Consider the following 18,264-nt stretch of genomic DNA (forward strand, 5'->3'; position numbering starts at 1 on the left):
CTATCCTCCCTTAAGTGGGGGCTAGCTTCAGTGACTCATTTCCAAAGAACAGAAACGGGAAAGAGAAGAATGTGTAGAGAAACCTAGTTGACACGACCTCAACCCAGTGGTGAAGGTCCACTCTGCCAACTCCAAGTCTAATCATGAGAAGAACGACCAAGGAACCCAGACTGGGAACATTCTACAGGATGTCTGGCCAGTACTTCTCAAGACCATCAAGGTCATACAGACAAGACCAAGAAGCTGTCACTGACAAGAGGATACCGGGGAGACATAACAGCCACAGGCAGTGTGGTGCTCTGCACGGGGTCTCCGAACAGAAAGAGGGCATTCATGGAAAAACTGGTGAAAGACAAACAAAGGAAAGCAGCAGTCTTCTCTTAACTTATGTATTTCAAGAACATTTACTTTGGAAGGTCTTCAAATTAATTTTCACAGAACTTGATCCGGGTATTCATTTATTCTACAGTGTTTCTAACAAAAGCAAAAGTATAAAAGATATTAGAATAAACTCCCATGGATGCATCCTCCACCACCAGCTACTTTCATCATTTTTGCCAGTCTTTTCATTTAACATTTTTAAGAAATCTGCACAGAAGGAAAAAGTAATGGAAATGAAAACAGCAATCAATGACTTAGAAATAAGGAAAAAAAAGTAGTACTGTTGCAAACTAAATTCAAGACCTGGTTCTTTGAAAAACAAACAAAATAGATAACCATCTGATTTTTTGAAAGGGAAAAAGCACAAACTGACAAAGGACATGAAAATATAGTTTAAGGAAAAGGAAATAAAAATGACTTTTCAATGTTTGAGAAGATATTACATATTATTAATAAGAGAAATAGAAACAAAAACTATAACTAGACACCTTGGTTTAGCTGTTATATTGACACAGATCAAAACACTTGGTAACACTGGTTTGGCAAAAGCAGTGAGGAAATTGGCATTCTTGTGTGTTGTATGAAAAGTGTAAACTTTTCTTAATGAAAGATGACTTGTCAATATTTTGCCAAATTAAAACATTTAAATACCCTTGAGCCAACAATTCCACTTCCAGGAAATTATGCTACAAACATACTTAAAAATGCATACAAAGATGTAATTCACAAGAATTTGTTTAAAACATTTCCCCCCAAAGAGGCCCTATTTGCATATTGGAAATAATTCAAATGTTTAACGATAGAGGATTATGTTTTAAAATACTATAGTGAATAAAAATAATGAAAAATCATGGCACCACCGAAAAGGCCAAGGCAGCTCTATATGTAACATTACAAAAGGTGTTACATACGATGAGTTTAACAATTACAAAACAATCACCTAAATATAACGATGAGTTTAACAGTGAGGTTCAGAAGTGTTTGTATATAGCATGGTCAAATTTGTGTACACAATGAGGAAGGAAAGAATCCCATGTTATTTCATGGAACTTGTAAGGTTAGACATGTCTGTTCTTCTGAGCAGCTGAGTGGATTTTGCTACACCCAAGCATCACATTATTCCAGAGCATGAAATTCTGTGCCCTTTGGTAAACCCTTCTCTCTGCCTTCCTCATTGAAGGGATCTAGCACCTAATGCCAATAATCATCTTCCTTCTTCACCATGACCCAATATGTTCCTCACCCCATCACCATTAACTACCTGGTTAGTTGCAGGCATTTCTTAAGTGTATGATAATAGAAGAGGTTTTCTGTAATGTCAGTCAGGACTAGGAAGGAGACACTCTATTATGATTATAAGGTTCAGGAGAAATCCTAGTGGTACATAAATTTTCAGAGTGCCAGAAGCCTGAAGGCTTTTGTTATTGGGTATTCACTGCCAAGCCAGAATCCATACAGGTCTTTCTCATCTCTCTACCCTCTCCCTGATCCTAACAGCAGAACAGAGAAAGAGAAAAACAAAAATATTGAAGATAGTGACCAGAGAGAAAGAAATTTCAAAGTAGATTGGTGGGGTGCAGCTGAGGTGGGGGTGGTGGAAGGCTTCTAAGGATATGATCTAAAATAGGTCTTCTCAACAAATTTTAAGGTAATGTGTTAACATGACAATTACTAAGCTTAAATGAAAAGTTATGAAAGCAAGAGACTTTGTCTTCCACACATGATCAAAAAATGAGTTGTCAGACCATAAAGCACCTTTTTATGGGCTTACTCTCCTTTGGTTAAAAACACTAGCCCTCCACCTCCATCCCTAGATCCCAATTCCAGGCTCCAGTCCTTAGTAAGTAGAGGCCTAGACTCTGGAAGCTCCCCCCACCAGAAGATGGATATGGCACTGTGTGAATATGCCAGCTCTCCTGATGGCACACCTGGCTGGTCTTATTGAAAGAAGGTTGAAGATACTGGAGAGCTGTAAAGGAGAGAGAGGGGTTCAGGGAGAAAATCCAGCGGGGCTACCCTCAGCCAGAATCAGGAGGAGTTAACAAACCCACTTAACTCATCCTCACCAGTGGAAATGACAGAGAAACTACTGTCCTCTTGTCTTGGGATACATACCATCAGAGTTTATCTGATTCAACACAGGACTCATATCTTTGCTTGTGTAATTATGACATTTAACACTTTATTACCCTTCCTTTGCCTTGAGACAAAGAATTCAGTAAGCCAAGAGATAATTTATAAAGTAAAAATTTACATATCTAAATTCTAGATTTGGAAAGGAGTAGTCCTTCTCAACTTTATATTATCTCAACTGATCTCTCAGCAGGCCGTCTTTCTCTTCCGTGGGGTCTAAAACCAACCAAGGTGAACAAGGAAACGGTCATTCTGGAGTTAAAAGGGTCAAAGGTGAGTAATGACCTTCCTAATTTAGGGGATTCCATTGGCTTCTGTGGCTCCTATGAGGAAACAAAAATCTTTATAAGGCTCAAGATGAAGTCACCTAAAGACCTTTCTCACATCTGAGTCAAGAAAACCAGAGTTTTAGTTCTTCCTTTTAACTGTTAAAATTATAGTTAACACTTCAATTTGGAAAATTCTAAGTGATTTTAATGATTTATATATACAAGAATAATGTTGCCCCTTTTACTACATATCAAATAGAAGCACAACAAACTATCACTTAATAAAGAAATTCACCTGTTTTCGATCACTCTTAAAATTATTTTTGTGCTCATTTGCATATAGATAATATTCTAATTACAAATGTTACGTAAAGTAGGTCCAAGTGAACCTTTACTTGGCAAATTTTATTATTTATTTATAGCAAGAACTACGTGCTTTAAAAGGTGCACATAAATGTAAATAGGCAAGATTAAGAATTTTTTACTAATTTAGACTATTTTTCCTCATTTCTTATTATTCTAAAAAGCAAAGATATCCTACATATAACATTTCTTTTGATTTTCTATCTTTCTCATCCACAATTCATTGAAGCTGAATAAAATATTTAAGGGGAAGACTGGAATCTGAGAAGTGGATGTAGTACCATGGTTTCTAAAATACCTGTAAAAATATTAATGTTTCTTGAGCAAATTTCTCAATACCTATGAAAATATGTAGTGAATCAGGGGCAAGATGGGGATAAGAGTAAGAGAGCTAGATGCTCCCCCTGACAACATTCTCTAAAATGACACTTTTTCAATAATTACAACTAAATACAAATAAATACAAAGGAAGGAGCAGAATGAAATTGAATTTCCATTCATTAATCCATTCATTAATCCATGCTTGAGCTGAACATTATTCTCAGGTCTGGGGATATATCAATGAATGAAATAGTCCTTGCCCACTTGGACTTTATGTTCTAGTAGAAGAAGACAGACCCTACATATATAAACAGGAAGAAAATGAAGCCGGTTAAGGGGAAAGACAGGAAGGGAAGGAATACGACAGGGTGGTCGGGAAAGCCTCATTAATAAAGTGGCTTTTGTGCAGGAATCTGAGTGCCATGAGGGAGCAAGCCATGAAAATGTCTTCAAAGAGCACTCCAGGCTGGGAAAATAGCAAGTACAAGGGCTCCAAGAAAGGCCAGGACTTACAAGGCTTGGTAGGCTATTGTAAGGATTCTCCATTCCTTTCCAAGTATGGAAAGCCATCAGAAGGTTTCCAGCAAAATAATAACATGATCAGATTTATATTTTACAAGAATCATTCTAGCTGCTAAGCAGTGGCCAGTCTGTAAAGTGACAAGAGTGGAAAAGAGAGGCTAGTGGAGGCTACTGGCATAGTGCATCCATAGCAACTTGCACTAGAGCAAAAGCAGTGGAAATGGTAATAAATGATCACACCTGGTTTCAAAGTAAAAACAACAGATTTGCCAATAGAATGGACATGGAGTACAAAACTGGGAAAAGGAGTCAGGAAGAACCCCTTGGTTTATGGCCTGAGCTATTGGATAAACAGAAAGCCCATTCACTGACATGAGGAATACTGGAGACACAAAGTTTTGGGGCATAGAACTCAAGATTTCAGTTTTACACTCTTTAAGGAGGTGCTGCTCTTCATTTTCCAAGAGGAGTTTCCAGAGAGGCAGATTGGACAGGAGAGTTGGAAGGCCAAAGAGATCTGGGCTAGAGGTATAAATCTGAGACTTATTTTACCTTATAAGTGGTACTTATAGATGTGAAGTACATGTGACCACATCTAACAGTGTATGGAAAAAAAGGAAAGAAATGGAGACTGAACCCTTTGGATATACTGACATGTCGGAGTCCAGAAGATGAAGAGTTTTTCACCAAAAAGACTGAAAAAGAGTGGTTAAACAAGGAAAAAGAAAATGGTGTTCCTGGAAGCCAAATGAAGAAAGTGTTTCAAGGAGGGAGGGATCGAATGTGTCAAATACTCTGAGGGGTAAAATAAGGTGAAGATTGAGAATTAACTACTAAATTTGGCAATGCTTAGTTTACTGGCCACTTTACACAGAAGAATTATAGCAGAGCAAGAGGGAGAAACCCTGGTTGGAATGGATCAGAATGGGTAGTCAGAGCTAATTCCTTTATGTGTCTGCTCACACCACCAACCAAAAATATGGCTGCTACACACATACATGTATATTGTACATGCCTACACACACATTCTTGGTCATGTTTATAGGCTCATTCCCTATGATATTAAAGCAAACTCAACTTCTAGAGTTATTAACTTCTTTGTACTATTATTTCACTTCAATGTACAACTTCACACAGCTAATGTTTACTTGACAATTTGGAATAAGTTCTTAATAAAGGGTGTCAGAAGATAAAGACCCTTGAGGCCACTAGAAAATAGTTTATATGGAGGATAACATTCCCACTAAAGTAACTGCTCCATTCAGTGTGGCATGAAGATGACCTCAAAGGCCTTATTGTCATTACTCTGTTGACTTTGCTAATCAGGGTAAACAGATTTTCTTTGACAAGCAGGAAGCCACAGAAACTTCCTTCTCTAGCTACCCAAAAGAGAGGCAAGCTGTGAATGCCAGGGTAAGCCTGGACTTGCCTAACCATGGAAATAATCTATTCATTGGTCTGTGTCTAACAATAGCCATCAAATTAAAGGAGGACACTTAAGAGGTCTACTCCTGTTCTTACCGAATGGGTTGCTTAATGCAGTGTTCTTCATTGAGGATTCTGAGCTCACCAAAGGACACACACATCTCCTTTCAGCCTTGAGGACAAAAGAATAAAACATACAATTCATCACTTCACCAAGAGGGATAAGTACTGCTTCAAGTAATGTGCTAATCCCTAATGAAGATGATAGCAGCCATTAGTTAAATAAGCAAACCCTTAGTTTAGGAGCAGAAATGCCTGTGCCTTCACTAATATACTGATGGCTGCTAGATATTAGCCTTAGCCTACAAATCCTGAAAAGAGATTAGTGAAATGTAGTCTAGTTCTAAGACTGAAAGTTCTACTACTGTTAAATGAAATTGATTAGATCTATAGTAATAAGAATTAACTAGGTCTACCAGCATGGCTAGATCCCAAAAACATAATATTGAAAGGATTCTCAAAAAGAATGATACAATTTGATAGAATTTGTGTACATTTTAGAAAGCACTTATAAAATAACAGCCTATATTGGTGATAGATATGGGGAAAGAAAGAGATTTTATAAAGCTATATAATGACACACACCCAACTATTTAAGGTGGTTGCCTTTAGAGCACTAGCAAGGGAAAAGAGGCAGGAAATGATGGTTAAGTAGGATATTAACAGTTAATTCTGAATGATGGCAATATGGGTGTTTATGTTCTCTTTCATACTTTACTATATTTTTTCTTTTAAAAAGCATTTTAAAATAAATGATAACATATCGAGGATGTACATCGTGAAGCTCTCAGGGTAGGAAGGGACTGTGGAGACCTGAGCCTATATGGAGAGAGGATCCACAAGGGGCCACCACAGCATCAGTCACATGGATTTGCCTGCTAGGTCCCTCTGTGCCTTGCAGTCTAGCTATCCTTTCACAATTCACTTATCCTGCGATGATGTGATCAAGGAGTTTAAGACTGAGTAACAGTTTAACTGTAAAGAACTATTGGTGGTCCAAGGAACTTATGGCTCTCAGCCCAGGATGTCTTTCAGGAGCAGCTTCTCAGGCAACTATTCAATAGCTCATCAGGACCTATTGAGCCACACATTTGAGCACCAGGGCATGGACCACTCTAACTCTTTATTGGACAAGGATAGCAGGGAAGTCAAGGAAACTTAGCAAGATGAAGACTTAGCAGAACCCAGAAGCAATCCCTGAATAAAAGCTAAGTAACAAAAAAGCAGCAAGGCATATTGATAAAAGGGAAGAACAGTAAAATATCAATTTATGTTAAACCCAAATTATCGTCTTGGCGAGTGCAATTTGGCATCCAGATGGACCGCACTAAACAATTCACTTCTGTTTAATTATTTAAATATGATTTTGTGAATCACTTTACTTGGCAAGTAGGCTGTTTAAAAGCTAATGTTTCATAGGAACCATGTTACAGTTTTGCTATGTAGGGGAAGACTTTCTCTAGTCTTTGCAACATTTATGGAAGATAACCCTAAGGTTTCAACATGGACTGCATGTTCCAGCAAAGAGGAAGGGAATTGACATTCATGGAGTTCCTTATATGTATCATGCCCTGGGCTACATGCTTTACCCACTTCCTCTCAATTAATCCTCACAACAGTAAAAGATCAGTGTCATCAAGAGAGGATATTCCAGAGATTCATTTTTGAATCTAGAGATTCCAGAGATGAGAAAACAAAGCATCAACTGCTGAAGTAACTTGTCCAAAGTCAGATGGTAGGGAAGTGGCAGATCAAGATTTCAAACCTAGTTTGCTCAACTTCAAAGCCGTTCTTCCAGAGATAGCTCATTTAAAATTTAAAAAAAAAAAAAAAAGGTAGTACTGATTATAGTGGGAAACATCATGGGTAGCCATCATAGTAAAAGGGAAATGGAAATTCTGTGGTATATCTGAGGAGCTTTAGAAATACAAATTCCTTGGCCCATGAGCCCTATCCACCCCAACTCAGTACTCTGTGGACTGTGGAAACCTTCATGATTGGGATATAGTAATCCACGATCAAATTTCAGAGAGCATATGAATTCCCTGGGAATCTTGTTTAAAGGCAGATTCAGAGTCAAAAAGTTAGGATGGAGATGAGACTCCACAGATCTAACTAGCTCTCCATGATAATGATCTTGGTCTATAGACCACAGTTTGAGTAACAAGGAGTTGTACAATATTTAGCTATCTTAAGTGAAGATAGCCTCAAAGGACAATGTTCTGCTGATGGAAATCATTAAATCCTGTTTTGATGACAGAATTTTACAAAATTATTTAATTTTTAAAAATCCTTGGATTTATTTCTTGCATAACACACCCAAAATGATAATTTATCTACAAAAAGGACTTCTCTAAACTTCCCAAAATTACAAATCTCTCATTTCACCAAATATCTATCCAAACTCTGTCTTTTTTTCTTCAATACGTTGCACACATTTGATTTCTTAAATATTTAGCATAAGGAATAAGCCAGTTTCAAGATGGCCTTTTTACTATTGATATACTCTGTTTCACTTAACAGAGGAAGTGGTTAAAAATAGCAAGAAGCTGTACTACCTATATACAATAGAATACAACTCAGCTATGAAAAAGAATGAAACTGTGCCTTTTGTAACCACATGGATGGACCTAGAGGGTATTATGCTCGTGAAATAAGCTAGACAGAAAAAGACAAATACCATATGATTCCACTTATATGTGGAATCTCAAAAATTAACAAAATGCACAAACAAAACAGAAGTAGATTCATAAACATAAAGAACAGACTATTGATTACCACAGGGGAAGGGGTAGGGAAGTAAGTGAAATAGGTTATGGGGATAAAAATGTACAAACTTCCAATTATAAAATAAAATAAGTTAATCATGGGAAAAAAAGTACAGTATAGGGAATATAGTCAATAATATTGCAGTATCTTTGTATGATGACAGATGGTAACTACATTTACTGTGGTGAGCATTTAGTAATGTATATAATTATTGAATCACTATATTGTACACCTTAAACCAATATAATATTGTATATTAAGTATACTTCAATAAAAAAAGCCAAAAAAGCAAGTACTCAACAACTCTAAGCATTTTAAATGAAATCTGTATCTATGATCTCAATAAAATGATCCAAGATACCTAAGAATCCTTAGACTTTTTTGCAATATCTCCTTAAAGATCACAGTAAAATATAAGTATTTCAAACCACTATTCCAAATATCATAACATAAGACTATGTTCCTCCAGCCACTTACTTTTTAATTTTTACCTAAGTGATCTGAGGTAAATCTTTAAAAACATGTTCTCCTGCAATTAAAAAAAGAATGGTTGTCATTCTTATTCATTCTGAGAACATAATCCTCTTTTAATGTTCTTAGAGAAGGTAAACACATTGGTTAATTATAATCAGGTAGAAGTGTTAACCTTGATTATAATTAAACCAAATCATAACTTTTGTCCAACATATCTCTGCTGCAAGATGGATAATGATAAACATTTCTGCTCCTTGGGGTCACTCATTTGATTAATTGGAGTATATTTTGTAGCTAAGGTAACCTGACAGATCCATCAGAATGCCTGTCTCACCAAAACATAATCTTTTACTTTGTAGAATTCAAGAATCAACTCTCAAAACTTTCCAAGAATAGTGAATACTCTTTTGCCTATAAAATAATCCATTCCCTCTTTTTTTTGTTAACTACTCAACTCTCCTATGTTGGTGCACAATCACACCCTTCCTGCTGCATGAAGCCTATGGGCTTTGGAGGAAGCCGTCTCCACACCTAGTCAGTCAGCTCTAAGCCGAGCATAGAATCCCTTCCCCTGAATGGAGTAATGGTTCAGGAATGGACTCCTGATCCAGTTGGAGTCAATAAAATATGAAAAAAGGTTTATTGTCACAGTCCAGGAAAGAAGCTTCCTGATTGTCAGAGGAAGGATTCAGAAGGAACCCTCTCCCTGTTCATGGCAAGTACACTGAAGCCATCTCTTAACCACAAGGGGGAGCCAACCCTTACGATGAAGCTGATAACATGGCAGGGAGAAAAAACAGAAACTTAACCTGCAGGTTGTCCCATGGGAACTACATTTCATACGCTCTTTTGGTCTTCTATTCAACCAACATTCCTCTAATTGATCTTTAAAGACATCTTGAAAACCTCTTGAAATACCTTGCTTTAGTTCAAAAGTCCATTCTGTCCCATTTCCCCTGGCACCATAGTCCAATATGTCTCTCAAAGAAGGAAATGAGGTTACTGGAATGATGACCCAACCACTCCTTTTCTTGGAACTCCAGGTAATAAAATAAAGCTCATAATTTAACATTTTGCAGAATCTCTTCCTCTTTTTGAAAACTGGAGTGGCAAGATGGCGTTTGCCCGTATCCGATCTTCCAGCATGCTTCATATTTGCCAGGATGACTCCGTGATCTCATTTACAAGGTTTTTCTTTAATACATTGAAATATTATTTAAATAAAAACATGCATTCATAGCAAGGGGATGCTTCACCCTCTCTTTACAACCTTTTTGCCCATTTTGGCTCTCTCTTCCCTTTTGAGCACAGTTCCAATAAAGGAAGGATTGTTACTGTTTTCTCTCTTGTGTTAAATCTGATAGAAGTTTCTGTGTCCCAAAGAAGCCCAGAGGTAGCTAGCCCATGATAGATGTGGCAGCTTCATAGTCACCAAGGATTCAAGTATTTTTTTCTCTTCCAACTCAGTCATCTTTAGTGTGTACCGGATGGTCCAAACAAGCTACGAGTGTCAATCTTCTTGTCCATATTCCAAGCAGCACAAAGCAGAAAGGAGAATAGAAGAATGTACCCCTGATTAACATAAACTAGATTATGCTATGGCAACAAAATCCAAAATATCAGGGGTTAATAGTATTTTTTTTTCACTTTCTCCATTCCTCAGATTCATCTTTCACCTCTTAGACTCAATCCCCATTGTAGGTTTGTATCTCCTCTGATCTGACTCACTCTCACGCCCTCCATGACTCCATAACCCCCTGCACTGTGCCTTCTAAAATCCCTATGCTGGCGGCTTACTCTCCATAAGTCATCTTTCTGCTCCCGCTGGAGCTTTCAGGCACCCACTGAAGAGCAGCCCTTTCAAGCAGTTCCTGTTTTGGTTCTCATACCTTCAATATGGGCTAGGTTCCTCCCCCTGCTCCTTCTCTCTATCTCCAAATGGTTCCCCCCAATCCCTGAACTTCCCCCAGTACATGGAAGCATGTGTTATCAGATCACCACATAACCTGCCCTGGTTTCAATAGTCTATCTTCCACCGGCTCTCATATAATGCCCTAGACATTGTCATCACCAACAAATGCACTGAGTCCAACATTTCCATTTCAAGCATCTTACTTAGGTCACCACCTCCTACTCTTCCTGCTCATCCCTCTGACAATCCTGGTCCAATAATTCTTGCACCACACTGGGACCTCCCATTGACTTCCCCTACCACATTTCACTGTCACACACTCTCTTTTGCATCCTCACCTTGATTAGAGTCCACAGTACATTATTATAATGTTTCCTTTGCAGATACCTGCTCTGTCCTTGTGTCTCTCTCCTTTGGTCTTAGATGCCCAGCAAGATCCCAGGCCAACCAGGTGCCTGTGTCCAAGAACCTGAACAAGAAAGAGAAAGCCCACAATCACACTGACAGTGCACCACTGACCATTTGTGTAGACCTGAAGTAGGGCCTCAGAGCTGCGGGACAAGCCTTATTCACAGCTGGCTTTGTGCAGCTGGCTCTCCCACTCTTTCCAAGGCCCATTTCACAATTCCTCCCTTCTCTGCAAACTCCCAACAACTCATCCCTAATCATGTTCAGCTTGCTTTTTGTTGTTGTTAATAGAAATAAACCAGTTAACTGCTATGACAACCCACCCAAAATTTCATTGAAAACACATGAAAGCTCTGCAGGCTGGAAGAAAAGTAGAGAGAAGGGGGGAAAGTATAGAAAATAAGACAGCATCAGTAACAGACTATCTCTTTTATATCTGTCTCAAAGGTCGGCTCTGGTCGGCTGCATAGGACCCCCACCCCAGCCAGAGACCCTGGGCGCATGAAGATTAACACTCATCCACAGTCATGAAACCTGGACCCCAGTCTTGGTTCCACAAACCTGCTAGCTGCACAAACCTTCCTGCCCAAACATGGGGAATTACCAACTAAACTAAAGGTAAGAAACTGCAGAGACATTATTTTGCTTATAAAATGGTCCTGTCGGCTTCTAGGCTTTATTTCTTTAATGTATTCAAATGAATGGGAAGTGGGAGTGGTTTAGCTCTCCTGTAAATCTATGCGGACCCCTTTGGGGAAAGATGTAAATAAGTAGAGCTGCATGTTCATTGTAAAGACACAGACATGCTATTATCATCATTAGTAATAATTTAATTTTATGAGATAATTGTTACTACATTTTTATGCGTTCACACGGAGGCAAATTTTGTCTTCCTGCTATCTCTGCCAATAAAACAAAAGAATAATGCTATCCTAGATGATAAGAATAATGACTACACCTGTCAAATAGATTTATATCTTGAGTCTCACACAACCTCGGCAGCATGTTTTTGCCAGGAATATTCATTTGCTCTTTTTTCTTTTTTTCTCTTCTCTTGTTCAGGGAAGAAGACAGAAAGCAGATTTCCACCTCTATCTACTCTTGTGCCTCCCTCTCCAATGATGCTCGGGGCAACAACCCTTCAAAATTAGGTACCCATCAGTGCCAATTCCTTTGGTAACCATTGCAATAACATTAACATGATGAACTAATGAGATATTAATGTGGTTGTAATAGACATTTCCATAGGAGTTCCATTGTAATTGAGTAGGTTAATAATCTTCCCTAATCTGTGCCTGGCAAGTGTAATGTATGATGAATAGGGAAAGGCAGGGTTCTGATTATTTTAGCTCATAAGGTGTTTAACTCATTCCAAACAGAAAAGAAATACCTGTTTTTAAGAGCAGATGCACAGTGAACATGGGAGAAAACTGAGCCAAAGTGTCTTAACCCTTAATCCTGAAGGCATCTCAAGGCATTTTATACATTTAACTTTCTAAATGGCAATGGACATGGGAAATGGATATTTAAGATGTTTATTTATATTCAGTATTCATCTGGTAGTTCATCCATTCACTTGACTTTTAGTCTATCAATACTTAGCAATTATAATTATGGATGGCAGAGCCTTGGGAATTCAGCAAAGGTACACTCAGCATTGCTTTTAAAGGGAAGAAACACCGTACACCCACCCACCCCCCACATACACCCACAGACACACAGATATGCATACCCCCACACACACACAATTCACACACACATACACATGTACACTCACACACAGAAGAGTGCCTATTGTTTGAGAGAAAGAAAGAAAGAAGGTCAAGAACCTAGAAAGGAATAAAAAGGAATGCTTTGATAGAAAAGAAAGGCAAAGGCAAGATTGAAAAGCCAAGATATTCGGAGTTTTTCAACTGGATTCAAGAGGATACCTGCAAATAACCCTGGCTTGAACTCTGCTGAAAGAGAGAGGAACAAAAAGAGCAAGGCCTTTGTATCATTATTTATTCCAGCAAACAACAGCACATGGCAACTCAGAGCCTTTCTATTCCCTGAGCTAATATTTGGAAGACATTGTATCTCCAGGGCAAATTCGAAGTGTTCCTCTTCTCTCCAAAGCAAAGAGGAAAGGGGAAAAAAATCAGAGGTTTCCATCATCCAAAGATAAAAAGAAAATAGTGATGAAATTCAGCATTGAACATTGTACAAGGAAGATAAAAAATTAAGAGGGAAGCATGATGATAAGCTCCGCTTAGCAAATACAAATTTACAAGGCTATGGAAACATACGCGGTATTTCTTTTTTATAAGGTAGACTGTCATTAAATTATCGAGCAGCATTTCAAAATCTTCTTAAGAGTGAATGTTGTTGCCAGTTCTATTCAAATCTGACCCCTTCTACATGAGATCTATTTTCCTGGGCTGCTCCCCGTCTGCTCGGGTTCTGCCCAGCCTGCATACAAGGAAGAAATAGGCCACAGACTAGTTTGCTTCCTCCCATCTTCCCCAGTCCTATTTCCAGATGAAAACTAATTTCTCCATTTCCCCTGGAAGAACTGATTTCCTCAGTGTGACTCAGCACCTCTGGTGTCCGCCTGGAGACACAGCTTCCCGGGTCATCATAGCCAAGCCGCAGCTACTAGAGGGCATTAGCCCGGTTCTGCTTCTAGTTTCACCCAGCGTTTCATAGTACAAGTTTTCAACGCTGAGGCTTTTGGGGAATCTAAGAGGCAGAATAGGAAGGAAAAGGGCCATCACCACAGAATTCAGAAAGGCCATTTTCAAATCCAGGTTTCTCCCCTTCATACCTTCATCTCTCTATTTCAGCTCCCTCACATATAAATATATCTGTATCAGTCTCCTCAGGCTGCCACAGCATAAGAGCACAGAGTGGGCAGCTTTCACGACAACAATGAACTTTCCCATAGTTGCAGATGCTGGAGGTCCAGGATCAAGGTGCATGCAGGGTTGGTTTCTGCTGAAACCTTTCTTCCTGGCTTGGGGATGGTCCCCTCCTCACTACGTCCTCATGTGGCCTTGTGTCTGGGTGGACATGGAGAGGGGGAATTCTTTGGTGTCTCTTCCCCTTCTAAGAAGGACACCACTCCTATCAGATTAGGCCCCATCCTTATGACCTCATTTAACCTTCATTACTTCTTCAAAGGCCCTGTCTCCAAATACAGTCACATTGAATGTTAGGGTATCAACATATGGATTTGGGGAAACATAATTCAGTCCCCCATAACACCTACCTTGAAAGATTTCAAGGATTCCACAGAATCTTCACTCTCCATGGTTGAAAATGCCTGCCATGAAAAGTACACAGAGAGTGAGAGGAGCTAGAGAAGGCCAAATCAGGGCAGTGTTGTCTCAAGGACATCTCTAAGAAGAAAACTTAGCTCATATATTTCCTCTGGTCCTTATTGGCAAAGATTCTGTATTTATTAGACATAACTAAACAATGGATAATTTTATTCTTCTCTTGTATTAGGAAACATTGGGATAACTATAGTCCATATGGCCAGAATATGCAGAATTCCAATTTCTGTCCCTGCCATTGATTGATATGGTCATTTTGAATATTACAATTTCCCTCTATTTTTAGAGGAAATCAAATATTGCATAATACACTCCAGTGCAAACAAAACTATATTATATTTCTCAGCAATTATAAATAACCAGATCAACTCTAATCAAATTGGGGAACTTTCAGAGTCTACTGAGTCCATTAGCTGTGGTGTAAGGTAAACAGCATAAATAGAATACTCTTAATGAAAGACCATTGCTAGCTCTGCCCATACCTTTCTGAATGGATCCAGTGATATACAACACCTCAGGACCCTCAGGTGAGACGACCCAGGGTAGGTACATAACCCAAAGTTTTCCAGCCCCACCTTAATCAATGAAAGGCTAAAGTTCCCATGCCTTTCCAGCAACAGGATCCATAAGGCCCATCGATTACCTCTATTTCTCCATAGACCCCCTAAGCCCCATAAGATCCCTTTCCTTGGGCTGGCTTGGATGAATTTCTCTGTGACCAACAGAACCATCATTACCAATTTGGGGTCTAGGACTAAGGCTTGTCTGTGCATTTCAAGGTCATCCAATCCAGGAAAACATTCCGTAGCCTGAACATCTCTTCATCCCGTGGCTCCTAAAGGACTTTTTGTTGGTATTTTGTTAGACATTATGTATCTTATTCTGTTACTGTTACTCCACGTTCAAAGTGTAAGGAGACTTCAGTGAGAATTGAATCACTGTAACAAGATATCTCCATTTGCAAAGAGTTTGTCTTGGCCTCTGGAGATGAATTCATCTATAAATATTAAAACATACCTTGAGCTAAAGAAAAACATAGGTTAATGTTTCCCAGCAGAAAAAAGAACCAAGAGATGAGTTTTCAAATTGGGGTTCTAACCCTTCATTGTGAAGCAGAAGGTAGAAGAGGAAAAAGCCCAGAGCTAAGAAGCAGCCCTAGACACTGGTGTTGAAGCTCCCAATAGCTGGCTCTGTGACCTTAGGTGCTTGTCCATCTTTATAATGGATAACAATGGATACCAATGGATACCAATGGATATAATAAGATACCAACACTTTCCCAAGCTGACCATGGTTCTGGGGAGTAAGGCCATAGATGCACAAAGGTGACTGAATAGTTTGAATGCAACATCATCAGATTTTTCTAAGTAATACATTATTTACTAGTATAAGTAAAATGCCTTGATTATTTCAAAGTAGTGATTATCTTCCATTTTGAAATGCAAGAATATCACATTCAAAATATATGGGCATGTTCTTTTATCTAAGAAGTCTCCTTGTTGACTGCAAAATTTACTCATGAGAACCAGCAACTGAATTCCTCTTGTAGCTCCCAACCCTAAGTCTGACTTGGACATGAGTTGGGCGTGACTTGGATTGATGGCTGACGTTGGTTTTCCTTCCTCATCCACACCCTTGCTTCCATTATTCCTGTGTCACTCTTAAGCATCACAAGGATAGCAAGTAAATCTGTTTTACTTTGCATTATATGCTCAATGCCCCAAAAAACTAGCTCAATACTATTGAACAGTTTTCAAATGAATGAATTAAAAAAAACTTCACTGAAAACTATTCTTTCTTGGGCACAAACTATACTACTACAACATGCATTTCTCTTTCCCTCATTTTTATTTAAGAATCCTCCTAACACCTTACACACACATGTATGCTTTTACTCCTCCAACTTGCATCTCTGCCTTTTTAAATTTTCTCCATTGCTTTTAATGCAGTAGATGTTTGATAAATATTGGTTGATTGAAAATTTAGTGAAACAACTGATCATTTAAATTTTGTAAAAAAGGTCAATCAGCATGTCATGAATTGGCTAATCAATGTCTCTTCTTATTTTTAAGGGGCAGTGATTTGAACCAAAATGTCCACATAGGACATTAGGAGAGACAGGAGGTTTTTAATTCTTAATCTTCTCATTCACAAGTTATACTATTTTATTACTTTGTTTCGATGGGAAAAGGATAGCAGAAGAATATGTAAGAGACACCTTTGGGAAAAGAGGAAGGAATAAACTGAAGTTTTCTAGTTTGAAAAGGTCAGAAAGCATTCCAAAATGAAACAAGTCAGCATTCTCAATGTTGGAAAATGACAGTGACCAGAAAAGTCTTTCCACCTGTCTGAGCACTGTCCTCTGTCCCTATCTCTAGGGCTGGGTAGCTCAGAGATATCATTTATGATGGAATCACAAACAAAATGGTCAATGGTTCAGCACAAACCAAACATGAGCAGACACATTTCTAAACCCAACCGTCATGCTGCTTACACAATCTGTTGATCCATTGAACAAATATATGTTGAAAGATTAAGCGGGAGTTGACTGCCATTCAGGAAGATAAATGTAGAGTAGACTCATTTTCCGCCTGACTTAATGCTTAAGGATTTGTATTAGAAGGATGCTGGGGAGGGGGGATGTCTGCAGGGAGTGGGAGGAAGGGAAATTCCAGTCACCCAGATCTTTAGAATGAGATTATCTCTCCAAGGACCTCACACAGAGGTCCTTTACCAGCCATCTTTCACATCCTGGACCTTCTCCTCCCCTTATTCTTTTATTATGGAAAAAAAATCCAAGGAAATAAAGGAGTGGTTCAGGAGCATTTGGCTTGGCTATTCAGGCCTTGTTGATGGAACGATTAGAGACAGATGTTTCATACAGTACATTTTGAGATTTAAAAGGGGAAAAAGTGTCGGGCTGTCAGAAAGGCACATTGTTATCTGGCTGCTCATAAAAGGGCTGTGAGCCATTAAGCTATAGAGAGAACTGAAAGCCTGAAGCTAGAAACACTGTGTTCTTGCTCCTGGGGCCAGTGCCATCCCCAGGCAGAGAGCCGGGCCAGCCTTGATTCAGCTCATACCTGTTGACAACCTTCCTTAATCAAGGTATGCGGGCAGGCTTCCGGAGTTGCATTTGTCCAGCTTTGCTGAGCTGAAAAAGACAGCCCTTCATTGCTATTGATTCTGTTATAAGGGTTTGAGCTTTGTAAGACAATTTTGTAAGGAAGAGAGTAAAAGGAAAAGAGGGGAAGGAGAAAGGAGAGAAGAACAAGGAAAGAAAGAATGAATGGAGAGAGGGAGGGGAAATGAGAACAAAAGAGAAAGGACAACCATTTGTACAATGTAAGTGGAATTTCCTTGATTTATAAACCTGGGACATGGCTACAGTACAATAATGCAATCATGCTGCTTCCTTGTTTAGCAAGCTGTGAACAGTTTCAGAGACATCCAACAACTCTGGCCTAGTCAGGAATGCATTCAAAAGAAAACCACTGAGCACAGCAAACAGAGATGGATCTTGACCTACCAAAGCACGTGTGCCAATGAATGCACTGGAAAGCAGTTTGCTTTGATGCAACACGTACTGAGAGCCCATGGGTCATGGCACAGGGGTAGGAACCGCACAAGCTCACAGAGCACCCCGCTCTCGCCCTTGCTAAGTGCATATACCAATAAAGACCATGTGGACATGTGAAGAATGGTGTCCAGATGTGCAGGGAGAGTATGCTTCCTTGTGTATTGAAGCATTAGTTGAATCTTCTATATTGGGGTAAGTTTTAGGCAGGTGCTAGATTTAAGCAGTGCTGTGAAGTAGAGGGAGATGAGTATAGACAGCTTCACATATGCAGCATGCTAAGAACATCTTTATTTGCCAAACAAAGTAATGAGTCTGGAAATCAAAGGGTGT

This window comes from Manis javanica, chromosome 2 (assembly GCF_040802235.1).
Source record: "Manis javanica isolate MJ-LG chromosome 2, MJ_LKY, whole genome shotgun sequence".
Lineage (NCBI taxonomy): Eukaryota > Metazoa > Chordata > Mammalia > Pholidota > Manidae > Manis > Manis javanica.